The sequence below is a fragment of the Heterodontus francisci genome, chromosome 18 (genome assembly GCF_036365525.1).
Source record: "Heterodontus francisci isolate sHetFra1 chromosome 18, sHetFra1.hap1, whole genome shotgun sequence".
Lineage (NCBI taxonomy): Eukaryota > Metazoa > Chordata > Chondrichthyes > Heterodontiformes > Heterodontidae > Heterodontus > Heterodontus francisci.
This window is the reverse complement of record NC_090388.1, coordinates 57,304,394-57,328,357: the sequence shown is the minus strand read 5'-3', so window position 1 is coordinate 57,328,357 and position 23,964 is coordinate 57,304,394. Positions and strand designations below refer to the sequence as shown.

Genomic DNA, 23,964 nt, shown 5'->3' with positions numbered 1-23,964 from the left:
GTGATCTCAGGATTACTACCAGTGCCACATGCTAGTCAGAGTAGAAATAGCAGGATATATCGGATAAATACGTGGCTGAAGAGATGGTGTGAAGGGGAGGGTTTTAGATTCCTGGGACATTGGGACCGATTCTGGGGGAGGTGGGACTAGTACAAACTGGATGGGTTGCACCTGGGCAGGACCGGGACTGATGTCCTAGGGGGAGTATTTGCTAGAGTGCTTGGGGAAGGTTTAAACTAAAATGGCAGGGGGATGGGAACCTTTGCAAGGAGTCAGAGGAGGGGGGATCAAAGACAAGAACAAAAGACAGTAAGGGGAATAAGAAAAGTGATAGGCAGAGAAATCAAGGGCCAGAATCAAACAGGGCCACAGTGAAAAATAGTGGGAAGGGGCCAAGTAATGTTAAAAAGATAAGCCTTAAGGCTTTGGGCCTTAACGCGCAGAGCATTCACAATTAAGTGGATGAATTAATCGCGCAAATAGATGTAAACGGGTATGATATAGTCAGGATTACAGAGACATAGCTGCAAGGTGACCAGGGATAGGAAATGAACATCCAGGGTATTTAGGAAGGACAGACAAAAAGCAAAAAGCAAAAAGCAGCGGAGTTCCATTGCTAGTTAAAGAGGAAATTAACGCAATAGTGAAGAAAGATATTAGCTCTGATGATGTTGGGTAGAGCTGAGAAACACTAAGGGGCAAAAAACATGAGTGGGGGTTGTATATAGACCCCCCAAACTGTTGTGGTGATGTTGGGAATTGCATTAAACAGGAAATTAGACGCATGCAATAAAGGAACATCTGTAATTATGGGTGACGTTAATCTGCATATAGATTGGGCAAATCAAATCAGTCACAATATCGCAGAGGAAGAATTCTTGGAGTGTATATGGGATGGTTTTCTGGACTAATAGGTTGAAGAACCAACTACAGAACAGGCCATCCGAGACTGTGTATTCTTTAATGAGAAAGGAATAATTGACAATCTAGTTGTGCGAGACCCCTTGGGGATGAGAGACCATAATATGATAGAATTCTTCATCAAAGATGAAGAGTGACATAGTTGATTCTGAGACTAGGGTCCTGAATCTTAGTAAAGGAAACTACGAAGGTTTGAGGCGCGAGTTGGCTATGATGGATTGGGAAACGTTACTTAAAGGGACGACGGTGGAAAGGCAATGGCAAACATTCAAAGAGTGCATGGATGAATTGCAACAAGTGTTGGCACAAAAGGAAAACGGGAAAGATAGCCAAACCTTTGGCTTACAAAAGAAATTATAGATAGCATTAGATCCAAGGAAAAGGCATATAAATTCACCAGAAAAACAACAGACCTGAGGATTGGGAGCAGTTTAGAATTCAGCAAAGGAGGACCAAGGGATTGATTAAGAAGGGGAAAATAGAGTACGAGAGCAAGCTTGCGGGGAACATAAAAACTGACTGTAAAAGTTTCTATATGTATGTGAAGAGAAAAAGATTGAAGACAAATGTAGGTCCCTTACAGTCAGAAACAGGGGAATTTATTATGGGGAACAAAGAAATGGCTGACCAACTAAATGCATACTTTGGTTCTGTCTTCACAAAGCAGGACACAAATATCATACCAGAAATGTTGGGGAACACAGGGCTTAGTGAGAGAGAAGAACTGAAGGAAATCAGTCTTAGTAGAGAAATGGTGTTGGGGAAATTGATGGGATTGAAGGCCGATAAATCCCCAGGGCCTGATGGTATGTATCCCAGAGTATTTAAGGAAGTGGCCCTGGAAATAGTGGATGCATTGCTGGTCATCTTCCAAGATTCTATAGACTCTGGCACAGTTCCTACAGATTGGAGGGGAGCTAATGTAACCCCACTATTTAAAAAGGGAGGTAGAGAGAAAGCAGGGAATTATAGACCAGTCAGCCTGACGTCGGTAGTGGGGAAAATTCTAGAGTCCATTATCAAAGATTTTATAGCAGAGCACTTGGAGAACAGTGTTAGAATCGGACAGAGTCAGCATGGATTTACAAAAGGGAAATCATGCTTGACAAATCTACTAGAATTCTTTGAGGATGTAACTAGCAGAGTTGATGAGGGGCAGCCAGTGGATATGGTTTATTTGGACTTTCAGAAGGCTTTCAATAAAGTCCCACCTTAGAGATTAGTGTGTAAAATTAAAGTGCATGGGATTGAGGGTAGTGTATTGCACTGGATAGAAAATTGGTTGGCAGACAGGAAACAAAGAGTAGGGATAAATAGTTCTTTTTCCAAATGGCAGGCAGTGATTAGTGGGGTAGCTAGGACCCCAGCTATTCACAATATATATCAATGATTTAGATGAGGGAACTAAATGTAATATCTCCAAATTTGCAGATGACACAAAACTGGGTGGGAGGGTGAGTTGTGAGGAGGACGCAGAGAGGCTTCAGGGTGATTTGGACAAGTTGAGTGAGTGGGCAAATTCATGGCAGATGCAGTGTAAGGTGGATAAATGTGAGGTTATCCACTTTGGTAGCAAAAACAGGAAGGCAGATTATCTGAACTGCTATAAACTGAGAGAGGGGAATATGCAACGAGACCCGTGTGTTCTCGTACACCAGTCGCTGAAGGTAAGCACACAGGTCCAACAGGCAGTAAAAAAGGCAAATTGTATGTTGGCCTTCATAGCGAGTGCAGCAGCGGGGATGTCTTTCTGCAGTTATACAGGGTCTTGGTGAGGCCACACCTGGAATATTGTGTGCAGTTTTGGTCTCCTTATCTGAAGAAGGATGTTCTTGCCATAGAGGGAGTGCAGCAAAGGTTTGCCAGACTGATTCCTGGGATGGTGGGACTGACGTACGAGGAGAGATTGAGTCGGTTAGGATTATATTCGCTGGATTCAGAAGAGTGAGGGAGGATCTCATAGAAACCTATAAAATTCTAACAGAACTTGACAGGGTAGATGCAGGAAGGATGTTCCCGATGGTGCGAGAGTCCAGAACCAGGGGTCATAGTCTAAGGATACGGGTAAACCTTTCAGGACTGAGATGAGGAGAAAGTTCTTCACTCAGAGTGGTGAACCTGTGGAATTCGCTACCACAGAAAGCAGTTGAGGCCAAAACATTGTATGTCTTCAAGAAGGAGTTAGATATACCTCGGGTTTAAAGGGATCAAAGAATATGGGGCAAAAGCGGGAACAGGTTACTGAGCTGGATGATCAGCCATGATCATAATGAATGGTGGAGCAGGCTCGAAGGGCCTACTCCTGCACCCATTTTCTATGTTTCTAACCCTCCTCACAATACTGAAGAGCATTTCATTCAATAAGAGTACAGAACAGGAATACATACTAATTGATGGGGAACAACTTTCCCACACGAGCTGTCAAGGGCAGATGCATTGAAAAGACGTTTACTTAAAGAAAGGCAAAACATTGAAATAATCTGGAGGGAATGAATTCATTGTACATTAAAGTCAACTAAAAACTTTAAGAACTAGTAAAATATCAATCAGCTCAGAGCATTTAAAATGACACATTTTGAACGTTACTACAGCCAAATCGTTTATAACTGGAAAGCAACATCTCAAGACAGAATTGTCCATCAGCACATGGTAAAGAGGTCTCCGATCTAAATGCAATTTGATTTTTTTTTTGCATGTCAAAAAATATAAAATTTTTACCTGCAATTTCTTCCTCCACCCACAAGGAATTATTAGTGTAAACTCAGACGGGAGGAGGCGGTTGAGAAAGGAGTTGTAAAGCCCTGTCCTTCCCTTTCCCTATTTCTCCCCAAGATAAACGACCAAATGTATTGCCAACTAAAACAAAAGTAACAAGAAAAATTGTGTTCCTGTTTTTTGCTCTAAAGTCCATATGAATGTCCGGTGTTATGTTTATGGGCCGGCTGTTATCTCCCCACTGCTCTGCCCTCCTGCGCAGCTCGAGCGCCAGCGGTTACTTCCCCCAAGCGCGAGCTCCAGGACACGAGCAAGCGAACATCACTTGTCGCGCGAGCCTTTTTTCAAATTATTCCCAATTCTTTTCAGTTAAATCGCCCCACGACCCAACGAGTGCTCACCCAAACCCCCTTGTCCGCCTAAAATCCTCCTCGGCGCGCAGAAATAAATGGAACCAAAACAAAGGTTCCGTTTCTCCTGCCAACCTTTCAGAGAAGGCTAAGGTTGGATTGAAGTTGGCACAATTGTCATTATCTTCAGATTTAAAATATTACGTAGCCCGTAAAAGAGAAAATATTTTTGGTTGAAGTAGTTACAAAATGCCACAAATAAAGTGTCAAAAATCAAAATTCTTAAGAAGGCCTTACCCAGTTATTCCTGGAAGATAAATCTAATGTCTTCAACATTCACATCACCCTTCAGTAAATAGAATGGCGTGTATAAATGACAACAAAAAAACTGACCATTCAGCCCAACTAGATCTGTTGATGTTTGCCAGCAGTGATCCTAATCCCAAATAAAAACAAAAAATGCTAGAAATACTCAGCAGGTCTGGCAGCATCTGTGAAGAGAGAAGCAGAGTTAACGTTTCAGGGCAGTGACCCTTCAGAACTAGTAGAGGCCAGAAATGTAATAGGTTTTAAGCAAATAAAGCAGGGGTGGGGCAAGAGATAACCAGAGAGAAGGTATTGACAGGACAAGGTCACAGAGAATAATTGACCAGAAGGTTGTGGAGCAAAGGCAAATGGTGCACTGAAAGACAAAGCGTTAGCGCAGAGAGGGTGTTAATTGACAGAAAAATAGAACAACCTGGCCAAAAGCACAAACATGACAAAAAAAAAGCAGTGGGTAGGCACATGGTAAAAAAAAATGAATGATGAAATAAAATAAACAAATAAAAAAGAAAAAGGGGACTTGTCATGCTTTGAAATTATTGAACTCAATGTTCAGTCCGGCAGGCTGTAGCGTGTCTAATTGGTAAATGAGATGCTGTTCTTCGAGCTTGCATTGATGTTCACTGGAACACTGCAGCAATCCCAGGACAGATATGTGGGCATGAGAGCAGGGGAGTGTGTTGAAATGGCCAGCAACCGGAAGCTCAAGGTCATGCTTTCGGACTGAGCAGAGCTGTTCCGCAAAGCAGTCACCCAATCTGTGTTTGGTCTAACCAGTGTAGAGGAGACCACATTGTGAGCAGTGAATACAGTATACTAAATTGAAAGAAGTACAAGTAAATCGCTGCTTCACCTTCATCCTAATTCCATATGCTTGTCTCCTTCCCCTATTCCTTTATTCTCATTTCTGATGTTAACATTGCCTATATTTCGATCAACAATTCCGCAGCCTCTGTGTAAAATTTCGCCCGCCTTCAAATTGCACTTTTGCGTACTTTTAAAGAAAGACTTGCATTTATATAGTGTCTTTCATGACCACTGGACGTCCCAAAGCACATTACAGCCCTGGGACTCAGGCCCAGAACTGCAAGTTCCCACCAGCAGTGGCAGTGGGCAGTTTGATCAGTTCATTCTTCCTACCAAAGTGTATCACTTCGCTTGTTTCTACATTAAATTTCATCTGTCATGTGTCTGACATTTCATCACTCTCTCCATGCCCTTCTTAAGTCTGTCACTATCTGCCTCAATGTTTACAATATTTCCAAGTTTCATATCACAAAGTATTAGAAAGTACATCTAGCACAGCCCAACAGGTCCATGCCAGTGCTGATCTTCCCCATGAGCCTCCATTCCTCATCAATATATCCTTCTATTCCTTTCTCCCTCATACACTTATCTAGCTTCCCCTTAATGCAGCTATGCTATTCACTTCAATTACTTCTTGTGGTAGTAAGTTCCACATTCTAACCACTCTCTGAATGAAGAAGTTTCTCCTGAATTCCCTATTTGATTTAGTCATAGACATAGAGTGATACAGCACTGAAACAGGCTCTTCGGCCCACCGACCATCAACAACCCATTTATACTAATCCTACATTAATCCCATATTCCCTACCACATCCCCATCTTCCCTCAATTCTCCTACTACCTACCTACACTAGGGGCAATTTACAATGGCCAATTTACCTATCAACCTGCAAGTCTTTGGCTGTGGGAGGAAACTGGAGCACCCGGCAGAAACCCACACAGTCACAGGGAGAACTTGCAAACTCTGCACAGGCAGTACCCAGAACTGAACCTGGGTCACTGGAGCCGTGAGGCTGCAGTGCTAACCACCACACCACTGTGCCGCCCATAGTGACTATCTTATATTCATGGCATCTATTTTTGGTCTCAAGCACAGGTAGAAACATCTTCTCTATGCCTACCCTGTCAAACCCTTTCATAAACCTAAAGACATCTATCTTGTCATCCTCGGTTCTCTTTACTAGAGAAAAGAGCCCCAACTTGTTCAATTTTTTGTGATAGGTATAATCTCTCAATTCTGATACCATTCTAGTAAATCTTTTTTGCACCTTCTCCAGTGCTTCTATGGTCTTTTTATGATATGGAGACAAGAACTATTCACAGTAGTTCAAGTGTGGTCCAACCAGGATTCTATACAAGTTTAACATAACCACTCTTCTTTTCAATTCTATCCCTCTAGAAATGAACCCCAGTGCTTTGTTTGCTTTTTTTTAATGGCCTTATTAACCTGCATCACTACTTTTGGTGATTTATGTTTCTGTACTCCCATATCTCTCTGTTCCTCTACCCCAGGGGTGTCCAAACGTTTTTTGTGGGGGAGCCACATTACAATTTTAGTCCTACCTAGGGAGCCAGGGAGAAAATTTTGGAAAGATAATGGCATTAAAAATTTATCTTACTATTAATCAAAGAAACAATAAATGTGCATTTTTGTGAAGAAGCTTTAAATGAGAAGACTAATTTATTGACTTACTTTCTCATCACTATGTTGAACAGTGATTTAGTGACATACCTGGCTTTGTTTTTGCTTGCATAAGTATTCTGTCTCTGCATTTGAGGTAGTGATGTGGAGGATTCTGGATGCATGTTCATCTGTCAAGAGTGATGCTGATATCTTTCTCTCCACTGTCTCCCCCCTCTCTGTGTCTCTGTGCCTCTCCCCCTTCTCTCTGTGTGGCACTCTCCCCTCTCTGTGTCTCACCCCCACCCTCTCTCTGCGTCTCTCCCCCACCCTCTCTCTGCATCTCCCTCCCCCCCCACCCCCCCGGCATCTCTCTCCGCTCGTCTGTTTCTCTTCCACTCCGTCTCTCTCCCCCTCTCTCTCTCACCCACTCTCTCTGTCTCGCTCCCCACTTACGCTCTGTCTCACTCCCCACTCACGCTTTGTCTCGGCTCCACCCCTCTGTCTCTCTTTCCTCCCTTTCTGTGTCTCTCTGCCACTGTCTCTCTCCCCCCTCTCTCTCTCTCTGTCTCCCGCCCTTCTCTCTCTCCACTGCCTCTCTGTCTCTCACCCCCGTCTCTCTCCTTCCCTCTCTCTGTCTCTCCCCCCTCTCTCTGTCTCTCTCCTCCCCTCCGTCTCTCTCCCCTTCTTTCTCTCTCCCCTTCCCTCTGTCTCTCCCCCATCTCTTTCCCCATCTCTCTGTCTCTCTCTCTCCCCTCCTTCTCTCTGTCTCTCCCCCTCGCTATCTCTCCCCCTCTCTCACCCCACTCTTTCTGTCTCTCTCCCCCCTCTCTGTCTCTCTCTCCCCCCCTGTGTCCCTCTGCCCCTTCTCTCTCTCTCTCCCCCCTCTGTCTTTCTCTCCCCCCATCTGTCTGTCTCTCTCCCCCTCTCAGTCTCTCCCCCTCTCTGTCTCTCATCCCACTCTTTCTCTGTCTCACTCCCCCCTCTGTCTCTTGCCCCCACTCTGTCTCTCTCCCTCTCTCTCTATGATTCTCCCTCCCTCTCAGTCTCTCTCCCCACTCTCTGTCTCTCAACTGTTTCATAGGAGATCACTGAAGGCAGTAGCACAGGTAGATAAGGTGGTTAGGAAGGCACACGGGATACTTGCCTGAGGCACAGAATATAAGAGCAGAGAGGTTATGATGGAACTGTATAAACGCTGGTTAGGCCACAGTTGGAGTACTGTGTATAGTTCTGGTCGCCACACTATAGGAAGGATGTGATTGCAATGGAGAGGGTGCAGAGGAGATTCACCAGGATGTTGCCTGGGCTGGAGCATTTCAGTTATGAAAACAGACTAAATAGACTGGGGTTGTTTTATTATATTATATATTTTTATTTAGAGATACAGCACTGAAACAGGCCCTTCGGCCCACCGAGTCTGTGCCAACCAACAACCACCCATTTATACTAACCTTACAGTAATCCCATATTCCCTACCTACACTAGGGGCAATTTACAATGGCCAATTTACCTATCACCTGCAAGTCTTTGGCTGTGGGAGAAAACCAGAGCACCTGGCGAAAACCCACACGGTCACAAGGAGAACTTGTTTTCCTTGGAGCGGAGAAGGCTAAGGGGGGACCTGATTGAGGTATACAAAATTATGAGGGGCATTGATAGGATAGATAGGAAGAAACATTTTCCTTTAGTGGAGAGGTCAATAACTAGGGGGGCACAGATTTAAGGTAAAGGGCAGGAGGTTTAGAGGGGAGTTGAGGAGGAATTTTTTCACCCAGAGGGTGGTTGGAATCTGGAACACACTGCCTGAAAGGTGGAGCAGGAACACACACGACATTCAAGAAATATTTAGATGAGCACTTGAAACGCCATAACATACAAGGCTACGGGCCAAGTGTGGGGAAATGGGATTAGCTAGGACGGGTGCTTGATGGTCGGCGCAGGTGCGTTGGGCCAAAGGGCCTGTTTCTGTGCTGTAAAGCTCTATGACTCTATGACTCTGTGTCCAGCTGTCCCCTCTCTCTGTGTCTCTCCCCCTTCTCTGTGTCCCTCCCCCCCCTCCTTCTGTGCCTCTCACCCCTCTCTCTGTCCCCCTTCACCTCCTCTCTCAGACTCTCTCCCCACCGTCTCCCTCCCAGCTCTCTCCCTCTCACCCCACTCTTTCTCTGCCTCTCTCCCCCCTCCATGTCCATCGCCCCCACTCTGTCTCTCACCCACTGTCTCTCTCTGACTCTCCCCACCATCCCACCCCCCACCCCCCTGTCCTCTGTCTCTCCCCTCTCTCTGTTTCTCTCCACCCCTCTCTCGGTGACTCTGTCTCCCCCCCTCCTCTCTATCCCCCCTCCTCTCTAACTCCCCCCTTCCTATCGCTCCCCATCTCTCTCCCTCTCTCTCTCTGTCTCTCCCCCCCACCCCCCGTGTGTCTCTCCCCGTCTCTCTGTCTCACTCCACTCTCTGTGTCTCGCTTCGCCCCTCTGCCTCCCTTTCCCCCTTTCTCTGTCCCTCTCCCTCCGTCTCTCTCCCCCCTCTCTATGTCTCTCTCCTCCCCTCTCTCTGTCTCTCTCCTCCTTCACACTCTCTCTCCCCCCTCACCCCACTCTTTCTCTGTCTCCCTCCTCCCTCTCTCTGTCTCTCTACCCCCCTGTCTCTCTACCTCCCTCTCTGTTTCTCTCTCCCGCCTCTGTCTCTCTCCCCCCCCCCCCGTTTCTCTCCCCCCATCTCTCTCTGTCTCTCTCCCCCATCCCTCTCTGTCTCTCTGCCTCCCCCCATCTCTCTCCCCGCCTCTGTCTCTCTCCCCTCCTCTCTCTGTCTCTCTCTAGCTCTCTCCCCCTCTCTCTGTCTATCTCCCCTCCTCTCTCTGTCTCTCTCCCCCCATCACTCTCTCTCCTCACATCACTCTCTCTCCCCCCTCTCTCACTGTCTCCCCCCTCCCCCTCCCTCTCGCTCTCTCTCTCTCCCCATCTCTCTCCCCCCCCCCCTTTCTGTCTCTCTCCCCTATCTCTCGCTATCTCTCCCTCCCTCTCTCACCCCACTCTTTCTCTGACTCTCTGCCCACTCTCTTTGTCCCTCTACCCCCCTCTCTCTGTCTCTGTCCCCACCTCTCTCTGTCTCTCTCCCCCCATCACTCTCTCTCCCCACATCACTCTCTCTCCCTCCATCTCTCTTCCCCCACCCCCATCTCTCTCACCCCTCTCTCAGTCTATCTCCCCTCCTCTCTGATTCTTCCCCCCCATCACTCTCTCCCCTCCACTCTTTCTCTGTCTCGCTCCCTTCTCTCTGTCTCTCGCCCCTACTCTGTCTCGCCCCCTGTCTCTCTGTGACTCTCCCCCCTCCCCTCGCCCTCTGTCTCTCTCCCCTCGCTCTCTCTCTCCCTCTCTCGGTGATTCTCTATCTCCCCCCCTTCCTCTCTATTCCCCCCCTCTGTCACCCCCCCCTCTATCTCCCCTTCTCCTATCTCTCTCCCTCAACCTATCTCTCTCCCTCCATCCTCTCTAACTGTCTCTCTCCACCCTCTCCCTGTGTCCCTCTCACCTCTCTCTCTCTGTCTCTCTCCCCCACTCTGTGTCTTTCTCCCCAACTGTGTCTTTCCCGCCCCCTCTGTGTCTTCCCCCCCACCCCGTGTCTCACCCCTCCCCTCTGTGTCTCTCCCCCCGCCGTGTCTCTCCCCCCCATGTCTCTCTACCCCCTCCTCTCTGTGTCTCTCTCCCCCCCGCCATTCCCCTGCCACTCCTTTCTGTGTCTCTCGCCCCCCCCCTTCCTCTCTGTGTCTGTCTCGCCCCCTCCTCTCTGTTTCTCTCCCCCTCCTCTCTGTGTCTCTCACCTTTCCCCCACTCCTCTCTGTCTCCCTCCCCCACCACTCCTTTCTGTGTCTCTCGCCCCCCCTCTTCTCTGTGTCTGTCTTGCCCCCTCCTCTTGTTTCTCTCCCCCTCCTCTCTGTGTCTCTCCCCCCCACTCCATGTCTCTCTCCCCACCTCTGCGTCTCTCTCCCTCCCTCTCTGTGTCTCTCTTCCCCCCTCCTCTCTATGTGTCTGTCCCTCCCCCACTCTCTGTGTGTCTCTCCCACCCCCTCTGTGTCTCTCCCCTTCCCCCTCTCCGTGTCTCTCTCCTCCCCCCGTGTCTCTCTCCCTCTCTCTCCCTCCCTCTCTCTCCCTCCCTCTCTCTCCCTCCTTCTCTCTTGCCCTCACTCCCTCCCTTTCTCTCCCTCCCTCTCTATCCCTCCCTCTCTCAGCCTCTCTCTGTCCCTCCCTCCCTTTCTTCCTCCCTCTCTCCCTCCCTCTCTCCTCCTTCTCAATTCCTCCCCCTCCCATCCTCTTCCTCCCCCCCAACTCCCCCTCACTCCCCCCTTCCCCTTCCTCCCACCCTCCCCTCCCCTCTACCCTCCTCCCCTCTACCGTCTCCCCCTCTCCACCCTCCCTCCCCCTCCCACCACTGCCTCCTCCCCATCCTCCCCCTCCCTCCCCCCAACAGCCCTACCCCCTCCCTGCCTCCCCGTACCTCCCTCCCCCTCACCCTGCCTCCCTCCACCTCCCCCCTCCTACCTCCCACCCCCCCAACCTACCTCCCTCCCCCTTCCCCACTTCCCCTCCCACCTTCCCCCACCTTCCCTCCCCACCTCCCCTCCCCTCACTGCCCCTTCCCCCACTCCCTAACCCTAACCCCACTCCCCCTCCCCCACTCCCCCTCCCTCCCTGTTCCCAGCTTCCTATCCCCCTCCCCTCCACTGCCCCCTCCCCCCACCCCTGTCACCCACTCCCTAACCCTAACGCCCCTCCCCCACTCCCCCTCCCTCCCTGTTCCCCTCTTCCCATCCCCTCTACCCCCTACCCCTCACCCCCTCCCCTTCCCCTCCCCCTCCCCTTCCTCCCTCCTCCCCCACTCCATAACCCTAACCCTAACCCCCTCCCCCAGTCCCCCTCTCTATTACATAGGCTACCTTGCTGCAATTTGCCATCAGTGTAATTTCCACTTCGGAATTATTCTCCATTATTTGGCTGTTTAATCTAAATGTGTTTCCCTATTTACTGCTTTAGATGTGTATTGTCACCACACAGCTCCTTCAGTCTGTAGAATCAGGCAGTCCTAATTGTAGATTTGCCTTTGATTGTTGCCGACATTGCATTGAGATCGTGTCACATTTTATTGAATTTCAACTTTAACCATCAAATACATTTAACAATGGAAGCACAGGCCGGTATCAACTCTTTTACTGACAGTACAACATAACACATATGCTGTGTCACAATTCTGATACTGCAATGCCCCATATTCCCTCTTAAATGCCAAGTGACCAAAATTCACAAACCAAAAGGTGCTTAATCTCCCCTCATATGAGGTGTACTTCTGTTGAAGGCAAGTTGGCAGAAATCAGTTTAGTTTGTGCCTTAGTGATGGAGAAGCCCACCATTGATTAATAGGGTCTGTTGAGCAGTGTAAGTGTAAAACAGTTCAGTGACTGTTAAATTGAGCAAGTAAGCACCAGAACCACCCGTGCTGCTAGGCTACACGGAGTTGTATTTTTATTTTCTGTGCTATTATTTCTATTGGAATTTTCTATGTCCTTGCTGTTTTGGTTAATTTTGAGAAAAGCTCTATTTAGCATACTTTTGTTTATGTCTGTTGTTCTTGGCCAGATCGTGGTTTCACACAACAATCCAACTATGTTCCGTTGCACCTAATCTAAATTGCCCTCACCTTAACAATCTGTTATGGAACCTGTTTTTAGAACGGAAGATATAGAAAACTGCACCATAACAACGAAAGATAAAATCCCTGGGATCCAGGGAAATGCAGCAAGGTGGATACAAAATTGGCTCAGTGGCAGGAAACAAAGGTTAATTGTTGATGGCTGTTTTAGCAACTGGAGGGCTGTTTCCAGTGGCGTTCCACAGGGCTCAGTACTGGGTCCCCTGCTTTTTGTGGTGTATATTAATGATTTGGACGGAAAGGTAGGGGGCACGATCAAGAAGTTTGTGGACGACATAAGGGTTAGCATTGTGGTAGATAGCGAGGAGGATATCTGAAGGCTGCAGGAAGATATTGATGGTCTGGTCAGATGGGCAGAAAAGTGGCAAATGGAATTCAAACTTGGAGAAGTGTGAGGTGAATACATTTGGGGAGGTCAACCAAGGCAAAGGAATACACAATTAATGGGAAAATACTGAGAAGTGTAGAGGAGTGAGGGACCTTGGAGTGAATGTCCACAGAGCCCTGAAGGTAGCAGGACAGGTCAATAAGATGGTTAAGAAGGCATATGGAATCCTTTCCTTTATTAGCCAAGGGATAGAATACAAGAGGAGGGAGGTTATGCTGGAACTGTATAACTCATTGGTTAGGCCATAACTTGAGTACTGTGTGCAATTCTGGTCGCCTCATTACAGAAAGGATGCAATTTTCATAGAGAGGGTACAGAGGAGATTTACGAGGATGTTGCCTGGACTGGAAACTGCAGCTATGAAGAAAGATTGGATAGGCTGGGGTTGTTCTCCTTGGAACAGAGGAGGCTGAGGGGCGATCTGATTGAAATGTACAAAACTTTGAGGGGTCGGATAGAGTGGAGGTGAAGGGTCTATTCACCTTAGCAGAGAGGTCAGTGGCAAGGGGGCATAGATTTAAAGTGATTGGTAGAAAGATTACAGGGGAGATGAGGAAAAACTTTTTCACCCAGAGGGTGGTGGGGGTCTGGAACTCACTGCCTGAAAGGGTGGTTGAGGCAGAGACCCTGAACTCATTCAAGAGGAGTCTGGATACGCACCTCAAGTGCCATGAGCTGCAGGGCTACGGACCAAATTCTGGAAGGTGGGATTAGAATAGGTGGATCGTTTTTCAGCCGGCACAGACATGATGGGCTAAATGGCCTCTTTCTGTGCTTTAAACTTTCTAAAGTCTCAGTAGACTATACAAACAACTTTGTTCCTGAGTGTCTTTTTTTTTTTACCCAATACAAATGACCAGCTAATCTATTTAAGTGGTGTTGGTTGAGGGATAAATCTTGGCCAGAACCAATATTCCCTCGAACCTGCGTGGCCACATCTGAAAGTTCCCATGCAGGCCACGCAGAAGTCGGACCCTTAAAGTTACTGCGGTATGCGGTCATTAAACAAATTGGCCACGCACGACAAAAAAATTTAGAAGGTACATTGTCCGGGACACCAGGAGAACTTGAATGTTCTTCATCATATGGTGTCATGGGATCTTTTACATCTACCTGAGACCAGACTGACCTCCAGTTAATGTCCCAGCATTCTGAAAGACAGCATTCTAGAAATTCGATCATGCCCACAAATGGGCATATAGGGATAGGGTGCACACAACGTATACCTGTTAGTGTTGTCCCAGATAGCAAGTAATATTCGTGCTGCTTCTTGTTATCATGACTCAGGCATGCAACCATTGCTCCCCATGTAATTCATTGGCTACATGCTGTTTGGGGGGCTGAATATTGGGCATCTCTAATGCTACTCAAAGGCAGTCAGCACCTATTAAAAGGGAGGCGAGACAGCCCTCCCCAACTAAACTTGCCATTCCTCTCACTCCCTTTGTCCTTTAATTGATGGCTATGCCTTCAACTGTCTATGCCCATCATACTTACCTGGCAGGGGAGAGACCATGATCAGAGGACTTTGATCCTGTTCCAGGTAGGTTTTTGAGTAAAATGACTGCAACCAATTCTAAGGCTCCAGGCCAGGGAGTGCGTAACACTGTTCGGGTGGTGGTGAAGGGTAATGAAAGAGGTGCACCAGTAGGCCATACCTTCTTCATTAAGAAAATCCTTATTGATTGTTGTGGATTCCAAGCTGCAGACATCTTCTGCCTGCAAGACTTCCCCAGCAGTGGATATTTTGATGTGACGTTCAAGAATATGGTGGGATGCATCAAGTTCCTGAAGGTGTTCAAGGAGAGGGGAAACCAGGCACCGCTGTCTATCCTCACAGTGGAGCCACTCTTCACACTGCCGTTGCAACGCAACCGGGTGGTGACAATCCACCTCTACAACCCCCATGTTCCTGTCATGGATGTAGTCACCTTCCTTGCCAGGTACGTCAAGGGGGACGGCAGCTGTACTGATGTCAAGGACCCTTTTGGGATTTGGACCAGCAAGCGGCAGGTCAAGATGACCTTGAAGGTCAATGCCAACGGAGCCATCATCCATTCCCCTCCAACTTCGCTATCAGGGGAAGTCGAGGCTTCTTGGTCTAGGGGCAGCCCAGAGTTTGTCGTACCTGTGGCAAATCTGGTCATATGGCGGCCAACTGCAGCACAGTCGTCTGCAAGAACTGCAAGAAGGAAGGCCATCAGACCAAGGACTGTAAACAGAGTAAGTGCTGCAATCTGTGCGGTGGGGCAGGCCACCTCTACAAAACCTGCCGCAAAAGGCACAGGCGGCAAGATCCAAGGAAAGGCCGGGAGAAGGAACAGTGAATGCATCTGGTGCTGGGAGGGAGACAAGCAATCCTCCCCGCAGCGAGGAAAGTCTATCTGAGAAAGAGAAGAAAGGGAAGGCAGCTACAACCAGTGACCCAACACCTACCCCATGCCTGGAAACTCCTCCTCTACAGACAGAATCAATGGAGGAGGAGGCAGCAGATGGACAAACTGATCAGTGGCAAGTGGTAAAAAGGAAAACAACAAAGAAGAAGCCTCCAAAAAAGGAACTGGTCTCCACCCAAACCAGTGGCAAGAGGAGGCTACCATCTGAGACAGACTACAGAAGTTCCTCCTCATTGGACGAGGAAGGGCCAGAAAGATGGCATTTACAAAAGAAGCAGCAGAACCCAAAGAAGCTGGAAGAGCAAGCCCCCCAGCTCCAGGGCACTGGAAGCTGTGACAGGCCCAGCGCGCCCCAACCTCAAAGAGCTGAATCCAGCGAGAGGCCCAGCGCACCCCAGCTCTGGGAGACCGAGAGCAGCGAAGCATCTGGCACATTCCAGCTCTGGGAAGCCGGGAGCAGTGATGTCTTCGAGGAGGGACAGAGGGGAAAAACACCACCAGCAGAGGACAGCCCAAGTCTTGCTGTCTACAAGACCACCCCCCCTCCCCCCACCCCCCCCCCCCCCCCCCCCGTCACCCCAGGAGAACAAAACCCTCATGAGTAACCAAGAGGGGTTTCTGAGCCCAACGAATGTGAAGCAGCTTGTGTACACTATGGGTATGTAAGAACATACCCAAGGACTGGGACTAGCAAGGACACCTGGTGTGGTAAGCAACACCCAACTTTAAAATGGGTATAAAGATTGCTTTGATTAACGTGTGTAGCGTTAAATCCACTACGCAATGTGTTTCGACCTTGGACTACCTCATCAAGGTCAAAGCCGACCTGCTGTTTCTGCGGGACAGTGGAATCCCGCACCTCAGCACTTACAGGCAACGGTCGTGATGGTGGTCCCATGGACCATCGATCTGGTCCGAGAGAAATGATTCCCGTTCCTCCGGCCTGGGTATTCTGCTGCAGGGAGGCAACCTCACCATCTCCGAAGTTAAGGAGGTGGTGGGCGGTCACCTCCTCATAGCAGATGTAATGTATAACAATGCAGCGCTCTGGTTAATCAACGTGTACACCCTGGTTCAATGCAGCATGCGACTGACTGTCCTCCAGCAGCTCCCACTGCTGCTGGCGACATTCAGGCCGGTTATTCTTGGCGGTGACTTCAACTGCATCATTGTTGCAACTGGACAATCCGGCAATGACGATGGCAAACTGGACACTCCTAATGGAAACAGTAAAAGATGCCAAGCTGCATGACGTCTTCAGCAAACCTGCAGATGGAGCGCAGCATAGATACACCTGGTCAAGTCTGCCCGTTCCAGGATGGACTTCCTGTTTGTATCCCAGTCAGATCCCTCGACGTCAAGCCAGCATTCTTCTCTGACCATTGCCTCTTACTGACCGATTGTCACTTACAGGACGGCCAGCAGGTTGGCAGGGGGACATGGAAGCTGAATGTTACACTGCTAACCCCAGAGAACATTGAGGAACTCAAAAGGGATTACAAAAGTTGGAGAACCGTGAAACCCCACTTTGACTCTCCGGTGCACTGATGGGAAGCGATCAAGGCGAACATCAAGAGGTTCTTTATCTTCAAAGGTGTTCAGAGGGCAAGAGAGGGGGAAATGTCCCAACTCCAGAAAAGAATGCAAAATCTGCTCCGGCTGCAGTCAATGGGGGTCAAGGTCAAGGAGGATCTCCAAGAGGTGAAGAGCCAGCAGGCCTCATCTTTGCCACAGAGGCCTCCAAGATCATCTTCCGGTCCAGAGTCCGCTCCGTTGAGCAGGATGAGATGTGCTCACATTTCTTTTTTCAAATGGTCCACACAGACCAGTGATCTGCAGCCTGAAGGAAGAGGATGGCTCAGTAACGTCTTCGCAGTCCAACATACTAAGGATCAGCAAATCCTTTTCTGCTGGGCTGTACAAGTGAAGCCCATGGACAGCATGGCCTCCCAGTCCTTCCTGTCATCTATCACGGAGGTCTTAGATGACAGCATGCGGGAGAGTCTGGACAAACCGCTAACTCTGGATGAGCTGACAAAGGCCATCAGGTCCTTCGAGACGAGTAGAACTCCCAGAAGCGACGGCTTACCGGTTGAGTTGTATTCGGCTCTGTGGGACTGGGACGGCCCGGACCTTCTGGAAGTATACGATTGTATGCTTCTGTCTGGCAGCATGTCAGAATCCATGAGGAAGGGCATCATCACCCTCATCTACAAGCGGAAGGGGGAGAGGGTGGAAATCAGAAATTGGCGGCCCATCTCACTACTGAATGTAGACTACAAGATTCTGTCCAAAGTCATCGCTGGTCAGGTCAAGTCTGCTCTGGAGTTGGTGATTCACCCTGACCAGACCTGTACTGTACCCGGCAGGAAGATCTCTGATAGTCTCGCGCTACTCAGGGATATGATCACCTGTGTACAGTACGGGGGGGCGGGAGGGTGGTGGACACCTGCCTCATCAGCTTGGACCAGGAGAAGGCTTTTGGCAAGATATCACACACATACATGATGGACGTGCTCTCCAAAATGGGGTTTGGGGAGGGAATCCGCAATTGGATCAAACTGCTCTACACAAACATCAGTAGCGCAGTCTCAATCAATGGGTGCAAATCAGAAAGTTTCCCGTTCAAATCTGGAGTCAGACAGGGCTGACCTCTCTCCTGCCTTGTTTGTTTGCTGTATCGAGCCTTTTGCTGAGTCCATTAGGAAGGATGCAGGCTGGTGGTGAGAAGGGAGCTCCCCGTCAGATCCTTCCTGCATGCCCAGAATCTCACCCCCTCCGCACACTGCCCACCTCCTTCTTAAATGTGCCTTTGCAAAGCAGGTGTGGAAAGAGATGCAGTGGTTTTTGTCAAGGTTCATCCCAAGCAGCTCTGTAACACAGGAATCTATGTTGTATGGGCTGTTCCCAGGGACGCACACTGAGATAAACGTCAAATGCTGCTGGAGGACCATCAAATCGGTGAACAAAGTGATTCCTGACAACGCACCGGCCTGCTGACATCGTCAGAGTGCGCCAAGCTCACACAAGCGCAGCTATATCTTGCCAGGACTTAGTGGCGCATGCGCGGGATGATGTCATCGCTTTTCCACGCCAGGTCCATCTTTGCGCATGCACGATAAAGCGTCATCGGATATCCAGCCCCCCACTCGGCTGGAGGAAGCGGCTGAATTGGGAGACTATGAGGCTGCAGCTTGATCCCTGTCACTCGCTCCCGCCCCACTCGCCGCTCTCCCCCGTCAGCTGCTCGCTCCAAACCTCGCTGCTCTCCCCCCCACCTCCCCTGACCGCTTGTTGTTCACTTCGTTCCACCCCACTCTCTGGCCACTCGCTCCCCGCTTCCCCACCACCCCCACCACCCCCCCCGGCTCCTCCGTCGCCCCGTCTCCCCTTGCGGCCTGCCTTGGCCTCAAGTGGCCAAGAGGAGGGAAGCAGCGCGGCCTAGAGCTAGTGGCTGGAGGGGGTGGGGCGGGGAAGTGGGAGCCAGAGAACGGGTTGGTGCGAGCGGGGCACAATTGGCAGGGAAGTGGCGGGGTGGGGGGGGAGCAGCGAGGTCTAGGGGGAGCAGCGAGGTCTGGGGGGAGCAGCGAGGTCTGGAGCAAGCAGCTAAGGGGGGGAAGTGGCCAGTGGAGAGGAGGGGGAGAAAGCGAGTTGCCGAGGAGGAGAGCAGCCAGTGAGGTGGGAGCTAGTAGCTGCGTTCGGGTGAAATCAGCCCTGGTTAGTCATATAAACAAATCACAACAATGAATTGGCAGCACATTTTATACTCTGCCCAATTTTCTTTCCCATTGATCAGGGTGCCAATTCACTATTTTCCAATGGAAATTCAATCATAAAATTCCTTTTGTATTTAATAGGGTTACTGGAATATTAAATGGAACTGAGGATTACAGTTAGTATCCAAGAACTACATAGTAGAATATTACTGGGCTTCCATCCAACTTAATGTAAAGTTAGTTTGCTAGAACGATCTAACCATAAGCATTTCCTGTGATAAATTGAGCAGCGCCATCTTTAATCCTTGAAGCTGCCTGAATGCCGCAGATACTGATGTTCCAGTTGAAGAGCCTGCATTTGCGCATGTGCAAGTACTGCTCCACCTAGTAGCTGTGTTGTCAGAAAACGCAGCCTTTGGTGAAAGATGCTCTTTGGTCTGCCCAAAACATGCTGGTCTTCCAGTGCAAAGAGTTGTCCACAACTGAGTGTTGCAGACTGGTACAGTCCAAGGTCCAGGACTACGTGTTGAGGGACACACTAAAGCTTGGAGCAGCCACTGCAAAGGCTCAATGGGGAAAGACCACTGTGTAAGGTCCTTCTGCCATAGCGAACCGAGGGGCTGGACCCATGGAAAACCCCTCGGGCTGTATACACCACATATGGTTTTGCTGTAAAATGTACATTAGATGTAAAATGAGGCAACTCACTCCTGTATTGAAGAAAACTGATTTCATTTGCACTTTCTGGAATGTCAACTTGGTGCTGCTTTGAACTGTTTGTAATGTATTATTTTTACAGCTTTTTCTGAATAAAATATATTTTTGAGAGAAAAAAATTGTGTGCCCCTCATATCGTGGTGTAGCGGTATTGTCACTGGACTAGTAACCCAGAGACCCAGGGTATTCCCTTGGGGACATGGGTTCGTATCCCACCATGGCAGAAGGTGGAATTTGAATTCAATTAATAAAACAATCTGGAATTAAAATTTGCTGTCCTTACCTGGTCTGGCCTACATGTGACTCCAGACCCACAGCAATGTGGTTGACTCTTAAAATGCCCTCTGAAATGGCCTAGCAAGCCACTCAGTTATACCTAACTGCTAAAAAATTGATAAGGAATGAAACTGGCCAGACCATCTAGCATTGATCTAGGCACCGGAAACGACAATGGCAAACCCAGCCCCAGTCGAAGTACTTCTTACAAACATCTGGGGCCTGTGCCAAAGTTGGGAAAGCTGGCCCACAGACTAGTCAAACAACAGCCTGACATAGTAATACTCACCAAATCATACCTTACAGACAATGTCCCAGACACTGCCATCACCATCCCCGGGTATGTCCTGTACCACCGCGGCAGGACAGACCCAGCAGAAATGGCGGCACAGTGGTATACAGCCAGGAGGGAGTTGCTCTGGGAGTCCTCAACATCGACTCTGGACCCCATGAAGTCTTATGGCATCAGGTCAAACTTGGGCAAGGAAACCTCCTGCTGATTACCACCTACCTCCCTCCCCCCTCATCTGATGAAGCATTGCTCCTCCATGTTGAGCACTTCTTGGAGGAAGCACTGAGGGTGGCAAGGGCGGAGAATGTGCATGGGGTGGGGACTTTCAATGTCCATCACCAAGAGTGGCTCAGTAGCAACTCTCGTGACCAAGCTGGCTGAGTCCTAAAGGAAATAGCTGCTAGACTGGGTCTGCGGCAGGTGGTGAGTGAACCAACAAGAGGGAAAAACATACTTGACCTCATTCTCACCAACCTGCCTGCCACCGATGCATCTGTCCATGACAGTATTGGTAGAAATGACCACCGCACAGTCCTTGTGGAGACAAAGTCCCATCTTCACATTGAGGATACCCTCCATCGTGTTGTGTGGCACTACCACTGTGCTAAATGGGATAGATTTCGAACAGATCTAGCAATGCAAAACTGGGCATCCAACAGGCGCTGTGACCATCAGCAGCAGCGGAATTGTACTCAACCACAATCTGTAACCTCATGGTCTGGCATATCCCCCACTCTACCATTACCATCAAGACGAGAGATCAACCCTGGTTCAATGAAGAGTGCAGGAGGGCAAGCCAGGTGCAGCACCAGGCATACCTCAAAATGAGGTGTCAACCTGGTGAAGCTACAAGCCAGGACTACTATGCCAGACAGCATAAGCAGCATGCGATAGATACAGCTAAGCAAATCCCACAACCAACGGATCAGATCTAAGCTCTGTAGTCCTGCACATCCAGTCGTGAATGGTGGTGGACAATTAAACAACTAACAGGAGGTGGTGCCTCCACAAATTACCCATCCTCAATGATGGGGGAGCTCAACACATCAAAAAATAAGGTTGAAGCATTTGCAATAATCTTCAGCCAGAAGTGCCAAGTGGAGGATCCATCTCGGCCTCCTCCTGAAGTCCCCAGCATCACAGCCAATTTGATTTACTCCATGTGATATCAAAAAACAGCTGAAGGCGCTGGATACTGCAAAGGCTATAGGCCCTGACAACATTCTGGCAATAGTACTGAAGACCTGTGCTCCAGAACTTGCCATGCCCCTAGCCAAGCTGTTCCAGTACAGCTACAACACTGACATCTACCCAGCAATATGGAAAATTGCCCAGGTATGTACACAAAAAGTAGGACAAATCCAACCGAGCCAATTACCGCCCCGTCAGTCGACTCTCGATCATCAGTGAAGTGATGGAAGGTGTCATTGATAGTGCTATCAAGCAGCACGTGCTTAGCAATAACCTGCTCAGTGCGTTTAGTTAGTGTTCCACCAGGGCCACACAGCTCCTGACATCATTACAGCCTTGGTTCAAACATGGACAAAAGAGCTGAACTCCAGAGGTGAGGTGAGAGTGACTGCCCTTGACATTAAGGCAGTATTTGACCAACTATGTCATCAAGGAGCCCCAGCAAAACTGGAGTCAATGGGAATCAAAGGGAATATTCTCCATTAGTTGGAATCAAACCTACCGCAAAGGAAGATGGTTATGGTTGGTGGAGGTCAATCATCTGAGCTCCAGGACATCACTGCAGGAGTTCCTCAGGGTAGTGTCCTAGGCCCAACCATCTTCAGCTGCTTCTTCAATGACCTTCCTCCAATCATAAGATCGGAAGTGGGGATGTTTGCTGATGATTGCACAATGTTCAGTGCCATTAGCAACCTCAGATACTGAAGCAGTCCGTGTAGAAATGCAGTGAGACCTGAACAATATCCAGGCTTGGGCTGATAAATGGCAAGTAGCATTCGCGCCACACAAGTGCCAGGCAATGACCATCTCCAACAAGAGTGAATCTAGCCATCTCCCCTTGACATTCAACGGCATTACGATCGCTGAATCCCCCACTATCGACATCCTGGGGATCACCATTGACCAGAAACTGAACTGGAGTAGCCATATAAATACCGTGGCTACAAGAGCAGGTCAGAGGCTTGGAATCCTGTGGCGAGTAACTCACCTCTTGACTCCCCAAATCCTTTCCACCGTCTACAAGGCACAAGTCAGGTGTGTGATGGAATACTCTCCACTTGTCTGGATGTGTGCAGCTCCAACAACATTCAAGAAGCTCAACACCATCCAGGACAAAGCAGCCCGCTTGATTGGCACCCTGTCCACAAACATTCACTCCCTCCACCACCAATGCACAGTGGCAGCTGTGTGTACCATCTACAAGATGCACTGCAGCAACGCACTGAGGCTACTCAGGCAGCACCTTCCAAACCCACAACCTCTACCACCTAGAATGCCAAGGGCAGCAGATGTGTGGGAACACTACCACCTGCAAGTTCCCCTCCAAGCCACACACCATCCTGACTTGGAACTATATCGCCATTCCTTCACTGTCGCTGGGTCAAAATCCTGGAACTCCCTTCCTAACAGCACTGTGGGTGTACCTACCCCACATGGACTGCAGCAGTTCACCACCTTCTTAAGGGCAGTTAGGGATGGGCAATAAATGCTGGCCTGGCCAGCAATGCCCACATCCCATGAAATGAATAAAAAACATACTGGAATACCTTCCCTAGCCCCACTGCCATGACCCTTAGTCAGTTGCATTTTTGAATATGGATCTTTTAAAATTTATTCTCAGGATGATTATTTTCCCATTTCCAGTCATCCTGAGAAGGCATTGGTGGGCCTTCTCCTGGAAGCACTACAGCCGTTGTTGTGCTCCTACATTGGTCCTGAGTAGAGAACTCCAAGGTATTTACCCAGCAATGATGAAAAACAATGATAAATGCCATCTTCCCTTGACCTTCAATGGCATCATCGGTTTTGATTTCCCCACCATCAACACACAAACATACAAATTAGGAGCAGGAGTCGGCCACTCAGCCCCTCAAGCCTGCTCTGCCATTCAATAAGATCACGACTGATTTGATTGTAACCTTGACTCCACATTCCTGCCTACCTCCGATAACCTCTCACCCCCTTGCTTATCAAGAATCTATCTCCCTCTGCCTTAAAAATATTCAAAGACTCTGCTTCCACTGCTTTTTGAGGAAGAGAGTTCTGGAAGTTGAGGGGAGGGTGGAGGTGGCGGAGTGGGAGGTGGTGGGGTCCACCACTGACCAGAAGCTGAACTGGACCAGCCATATAAACACTGAGGCTATAAAAACAGGACAGAGGGTGTATATTCTGCAATGAGTGGCTCACCTCCTGACCCCACCCCCCCCAAAGCCCGTGTATATTCTGCAATGAGTGGCTCACCTCCTGACCCCACCCCCCCAAAGCCATCTGTAAGCCTCGAGTCAGGCCGATGTTGGAACACTCATCACTCACCTAGCTCAATTATTACGTCATAGAGTATTCGAGACTGAAATGTGTCCTGCAGCCAGGTGATGGCTATTTTCCACATTAGATCTTACAAAAAATTAAATAAGAATTTATGCAGAATTGCTTTAGTCCCAATTACTAAACCAACTCCAATACTGGTTTGTTAATTATATATTCATTTACACCATCAGGAATAGCCTTTATGGAATGTTCACCTTAAGGACATGTTAACATTGAATA

The 23,964-nt window shown here is 48.9% G+C and overlaps 1 protein-coding gene across 5 annotated transcripts in view; it reads right to left on the bottom strand.

Annotated features, from left to right (window-relative positions):
• The window catches only part of LOC137379654 (protein FAM118A-like), a 117,648-nt gene extending 113,587 nt beyond the window's left edge, over positions 1 to 4,061 (bottom strand). For all 5 annotated transcript variants that reach the window (XR_010976878.1, XM_068050797.1, XM_068050798.1 and 2 more), the window contains exon 1: positions 3,640 to 4,061. The gene's annotated coding sequence lies outside the window, so the exon portion shown is untranslated. The remainder of the gene's footprint in view (positions 1 to 3,639) is intronic.
• Positions 4,062 to 23,964: the final 19,903 nt, after the last annotated feature.